This window comes from Castanea sativa, chromosome 4 (genome assembly GCF_040712315.1).
Source record: "Castanea sativa cultivar Marrone di Chiusa Pesio chromosome 4, ASM4071231v1".
Lineage (NCBI taxonomy): Eukaryota > Viridiplantae > Streptophyta > Magnoliopsida > Fagales > Fagaceae > Castanea > Castanea sativa.
In genome coordinates this window covers 7,636,696-7,643,681 of record NC_134016.1, presented here as the reverse complement: position 1 = coordinate 7,643,681, position 6,986 = coordinate 7,636,696, and the positions used below count along the sequence as shown (strand labels likewise).

Here is a 6,986-nt window from a genome sequence, read left to right as displayed (position 1 = left end):
GAAGTGTAGCATTTATTGTTGCTACGTTCATGTTAAAATACCTCATCCTCCACGTCATTGCCACATCATTACTTTTTTCATATTTATTTTTTAATTTTAATTTTTTTGACATTATTAAAAATATAGATACATTGACTTTACAAATTCATTTTAGACGGTTTTAACTTTCAAATTTATCAACTTTAATTTTATTATAACTAAGTATTGTCTATACATATTTCTCTTAGGATGGTTTTAAATTTACATATAATTTTGCCCATTTATCTTCCTTTATTTTGTCTCTTTTTATTCTCATCCTTTTACTATAAATTTGCCACTCTCTTCTATTTGATGCATATTTTATTTTCCCATGCAAAAAGGTTATCTCTCTCTCTCTCTCTCTCTCTCATTTTTATTGGATTTTTTATGAAGTTGGTACACCCATTGTCTTATTATTGATTAACTCATATGTGTTTCTTAATGCAAGTATTTTTTTTTTACCATTTTATTTGCAACACTAAATACTTTTAATGTTATTAACTAGATTTGTGGGAAAATTATATTATAATATTTCCATATTTTGTGTTATTGACAGGTTTTAGTTTATTTGGAAAACAATAGGATAGTTTAGACAATATGATGAAGAACAGTTAGTGTAGCTAAAGAAGATGGTCTTTGTGTAGTTTCTTTCATTGTTTGTAAATATATTGTTTAACAAATTAGCACCAAATTGTTATATCTTTATAATATGATGTTTTTAGATGCATGAGTAATTGTTTTTAAGCATTTATGAATATTTTGTATTGTTGATCTTTCTTATCTCATTAGAGTACTTTTTTTTTAGATTTTTAAGAAAAAAAAAAATCAATATCAAGTTTTAAATTATTTATTTATCTATTCATTTTTTGCATGTTGGATTAGATGTTAGATTAGATTATGACAATATTAACACAATATTTGGCTTGATTACAATCATTATGTATAATAGGGTAAAACTTTTTAATTTGATTGTGCATTGAATATTTGGCTTAATCACATTACATTTGAAATGTTCTACATATTCGGGAGACTGAGTTTGACTTTAAAGTGAGTTTTATTTTTCCCTTTCTTTTTTATTTGAATTGTAGTTTTGTTGAATTATATAAATTTTTTTGATGCGTTTCTCGGTGTTTTTGATTGTACGGTAGAAAAAAAAAGGGTTTGAAAAAGCTTTTTTAAAACTAAAAAATAGTTTCCAAATTTTAGTTACTTTTTAATAATACACAAAATGTTATAAATAATTTTTATTACAAAATTCATATTTTTTCAACCTTTTGAATTCCTGAGAAAAATTATATTGTTTTTATTTTGGTATGACAAAAAATATATATTACATTTGTGATTGTCACTATAACAAATGAAAATATGATTATGAAATACATTACTATTTATTAAATTAGTCCAAATTGTAAAAATAAATTTAATGAGACTATTCTAAAAATATTAACACGCGTGGGATTCGTGACTAGTTTATATAATTGAGAAAAACAAAAACAAAAAAATTTAAGGTTTTTTTAGGTTAATTCTTAAGTTATATTAAAGCTAAAACAAATATGAGCAAAGCCATAAACAATTGATGCATTCCTTAAGGAAAAAAATATTAGTAATTCAAAATTTAGGACACCTATAACAACAAATTAATGTTCTTTTTTAATGCAAAATGTTCTTTGGTAATGATCTGATGACAGTAGATGAATTTAAGACGCCTGTAGCAACATTTAGAATTTAGAATTTGATGATAATAGATTAATTTTATTCTATCAAAGATTATTAATAGACATAATTTTTATGCAAAATATTCTTTTTTGTATATTTTGTATGTCTATGATGAATTAGACAATTTATAAATATAGTAGAGTTGATAATTTTGTATTCAATATATTTATAAATTATGATTGTTGTATAAATACTATAACTTGGCCCTTAAAAATCCTATTACTGCACCCCTCTTCTACATGCAAATGATCACACCCTCAATTTCTTTACAAAAGACCACTTGTCCTAATGTGATAAGATACGTGTTGGTTGTAAGAAGAATACATTAATGGCATCAAAACCATCCAAATGCTATAAATATGTCCACCAACTTTGTATGACCCTCCAAGTCCTTTCAATTTACTCGAAGTAATTTTAGGTTTAACCATTCCAAAAGTCTTCTCTTGTAATTAAAAAATGTTAACGGATGTCCTTAAAGTAATGATTAACAATCCATTTTAGAAAAGATTTTATCGAAAAAAAAAAATTAATGTTAAAGGCTCAAGACTGATTGAACCCAAATATATCGAGTTTGTATCAGCTTTGGCAGCTAGAAAGCGAGCTAGATTAATGGTGCAAATCACCTCAGATGGCATAACTCCATTAACAATAGCTCTAGCTGTTGCTGCAAAGCAAACTGGTGGACTACTTATTTGTATTGGTCATGAAGATATATGACACGGAAAAAAGCAAAGCTTTGGTTAAGGGAAATAACCTTGAAAACGTGATCAAATTTGTCTATGGAAATCCTTGTGAAGTGATCAAGGAATACAAGAATATTGATTTTGTAGTTATTGATTGGAAATTTCAAGATCACTTGAAAATATTCAAGACCATAAACCTTAATCCAAGTGGGTCTACAATGGTTGTAAATAATTTTCACCGTAGAAAAGATGGGATATCATTAGCAGAAGTTGTTGAGGGAAAGAATTGTGGAGTTAAATCCGTTACCCTTCCTATAGGAGAAGGAATGCATTTGACAAAAATTGGATCAACTAGTAAGCCAGAAAGCACAGGAGATTTCATGTAACGTATGAGAACTGATATTTCATGATGACAAATTCCCATTGTAGAAAAGGAGACTATATCGTGTTTCTGGGAAGCTGGGAACAGTTTACTTTATCTATGTAATGAAAAAATTAGCAAACGGAAGAGCCATAATGTTGGATGAGAAATTTCTATATATGTGACGACAAGGATATGCATCTTTATATGTTATAAATGTGCATTTTTTTTTTAATTATAATTGATATGATACTACTTATGTATAGACACAAATCGATTTTTGGTATAGACAAGATTTGAAATTTGAGTCCTTATTTAAGAACAAAACACTTAACCCACTTATACACGTGTATTTAATTTGACATATGTAGTTTCGAAAGATCCTAATCAGAGTATTTGACATATATATTCAGTACATTCATCAAATTTAGAGTATTAGACTTCAAATCAAGATGCCGATCATCATCACTGATTTGAATTTAGATCGTAACACATACATCATTGTTTGATTTACATTTTATTTCAATGCACGTCATTTACATGCCAGTAGAGATATAAAACATTTACGACATAGTCCACTGAGCATCGTTGCCAAGGAACTATTGGTAGAAATTCTGATCTAATGGGAAATCATGTTCTAGTTGCTATGGAGTGGTCGGAGTTGGAGTCCTCGGAGTTGGAATCAACGGAGATTTAGGGACCTCATTCATACAAACCAGGTCCAATGCGGCTAAACTCAAAGTAGCATGATTTTGAGAATTATACAAGAAGCCATCAGGACAATGAGAAATATCTGAAATGGTGTCTAAATGGTGGCGTGAACCCTCATACCACGATTCTTGCTGATTGGAAACTTCCAACTGAGAAGCATATGATGGTGTAGGATACCCATGATTAAGTAGAACATGATTAAGCAGCTTCTGCCTCTCAAGCTCTACATGCTTGAACCGTTGCTCTAGCTCAAACTTCTCCAGGGCATATTGCTCCCTATACTGAAGAATTTGAGCCTCCTTTGCTGCCAACTGGGCTTCATACTCCGCTCTCTCCATTTCCCACTCAAGCTTCTCAGCTGCAAGCCTATCTTGGAACTGAAATTCCAGTGTTCTAATACGGCTCCTCAGCCCCTCAGCATCATTGGCACTAGAACCATAATCAGATGATTTGATGACGAGACCTGCAGTAGAAACACAGGAAATCTGAGCACACTGATAACCAGGTGAAATCATTACTAAGTAGATGCGTTAATATTCACACACAACGAAGATGAAATCATAAATTCCTGTTGAGCAACTCATTTAATAGCATTTTTGAGTATGAAGTCCTTGGCTACAAATACATCGGTTGATGGACAATTTGATTGAAGACTGAAGAGTGAAGGCTACATGGCACCAGGGATGGAACCAATATTTGAACTTAAGCATGAACCAAAAAAAATTCAGGTGACATTGTAGTTTTTTAAAGAAAAATCATGGTAGACAAAAAGTTGCATTTTATTACGTGAATTTTAAGTCATGAAGGAAATAACATGAACCACAAAAATTGAACGTTACGACAAGGTATTCTAACCTTCTATTAAAAGAGTAAAAAAAGAAGAAGATAAAACATAATAAAAATGGAACTCACCGGTTGGAGCTGGAAGTGGCTCAGGGCGCCAAGTTGAACTAAGCTTTGCAAGCATGAGTTTCATGTTGGCAATAGAGGAAGCATGTTTCTGCAGGTGGAAGCAATGTCAACACAAACATCACTTCTTAAAGAAAAGAAAATAGTAAAACAAAAGAGACTGAAATAGTGCCTCTTGAGGTTCCAAGCTTAAAGAAGTCCTTGTTAGGTGTGCTGAAGAGTGTTCATTGTCCTTGTTAGGTGTGCTGAAGTTAAATAGAATGAAAAGGGAGTTAAGGAATGCGTAGAATAGAAGGCGCATATAAAAGGATCTTAAATTCTTAATGAATGAAAATCGTACTTACATCCTAATAGGATTGTCCAACCAGTTCTCCCTACATACCAAGGCCTTTATGATGTCAGGATCCAAACCATTAAAGGTTGGATTGATTGTCATAGTTTCAATACTGAAAGCAGAATCTGATATAGAAGTTGTGAGTGGAATTGTCAGGATACCACAAGCCATCCTCCAAAAAGTTGGAAATTTTGTATTATTTGTATGCCACCAACCCAATATGTCAAACTCTCCCTCAAAATCAGGTATAGGCTCTTCTAAATATCGATGGAGCTCAGCCCTTTGTGAATGAGCCTTATTCATATCTCTTTTAGACTTGTACCACCTATCTAGTATATCAGAATAATTATCATCATATGAAGTGGATGCTTGACTGCTACGGCCTTTTGCATATTCATCAAAAATATGACCAAGAGCATCATCAATCAATAAGTATTTCTTAATATGCCCACCATATAACTCTGTGAACGAGTAATGCACAAGTCCAATTTTGTCCGTGGGTCAAAAACTGCGGCAATTGCCGAAACAGAAGTACAACAGTCAAAGTACATGTCAAATGTCTCACTCATTTTCTTTGCAACCAAGTGAATAAATGTATGTTCACTTTTTTGCCATTGAAGCAAATTGTGATGAATATCAAAAATCTTACGAAAATACACATTTGTAGTGAGACATTTGCTTCCCAAAAAACTGCATATGCCATCATAGAAAAGAATCAAACATTTGTGCATGACTTTTGCCTTATCCCATTCCTCCATAGATAAATTTACAGGGAAGTCACAATCAGTACTCTGTAGGTAAGAAAATGCTTCCCTGAACTCCAATGCACTCTCAAGCATGAAAAAGGTGGAATCCCACCTTATAGGAACATCTTGAGAAGTAAGGTCCTTGCTTTGTAAATTCAGTTTCTTTACAACCTCTTGAAACTTTTCTTTACCAATTGTTGTTTCACTGATGTATTTGATAGCTTTCCTTATCTTATGAAGAATATCATCTATCTCATCCAATCCATCCTGAACAAGGAGATTTATAATATGTGTAATGCAACGGATGTGAAATAATTTCCCTCTAAAAGGATGGTAACCTTGATTACCAAGCCAACTTTCCAAGGTCTTAACCATTTGATCATTTGAGGAAGAACTTTCTACAGTTATAGAGCACAATTTCTTGTCAATGTTCCACTCCAGAAGCAGACTTTTTACCATCCCAAAAAGAGTTTCTCCTGTATAATTGTATCCTACATTTTTTACGGCAAGAATCTTCTTCTTCAGTTTCAGACCATCTTCAATAAATTGCAAAGTAAAACAACAATACTTATTCTTTTTCCCATCACACGTCCGAAAATTAAGTATCAAACTGAAGCAACAAGGGAGCATACCAAGGTGTTTGCACAGTTTCTCCTTTTCTTCTCTATAGACATGAAGAATGCCTGCCTTTAAAGTGTCTTGTGAATGAAGTTTGAACAGTGGTTGCAAATTCTTCACAAAAACTTTGAAGTACTCATGCTCAACCATATTCAACGGATAGCCATGCTTGATAATCATTCTTACCACATCCAAGCCAGTCCTTTCTTCATCAAACACAGAATTCTCATCAATGACAGTTGGATTTTTAGAATCACCTGTTTCGCTAGGAGATATCATTTCTTTACATGATTCTCCACTTTTTTGGCCGAACATCTCAACAAGTGACTTTTCAAGTGTGTTGTTCCACTTTTGCTTGACCCAGATAAGTTTTTCTGACAATGTTTACATATGGCGCGGTGCTCCCCCATCAACTTCGACCCTATCGAAGTCGTTCCAAATCTTAGATGTTAACCTTCTTCGTTTAGAAGAAGTCGGGAGTGCTGGAGTTACCTCATATTGCATCTTTGTAGGTGAGGTTGCTGAGATATCTGGACGTTGCATTTTGTTTACTTCCTGTCAATACATACAAAAGTAATAGAACAAATGGTGACTTGCTGAGTAGGGCTCTAACCAAGCCAAGGTGAGCCGAGCCAAGTATTAAATGTTTAAAACTGTTCATTTATTATTATTATTATTTTTCAGAGCACTAGCCAAGTATGAGCTTATTATCAAATAAGATTTAATGTTCAAACTTAGCTCATTTTCTTGTCGAGCAAACTCGAGCTTCTTCACGAGCTACTTGATTAATTTATTCTTTTTTTATATAGCGTGAAACCATCACTAAAATCTTTTACCTTTTTCATAAATTTATGAATTTTGATTATGAATGGATTATTTATATCATTAAT

General features: G+C 32.3%; 1 pseudogene; it reads right to left on the bottom strand.

Moving 5' to 3' along the window:
- Positions 1-3,388: 3,388 nt before the first annotated feature.
- Positions 3,389-6,639, bottom strand: LOC142630291 (zinc finger BED domain-containing protein RICESLEEPER 2-like; annotated as a pseudogene).
- Between the last annotated feature and the right edge of the window lie 347 nt (positions 6,640-6,986).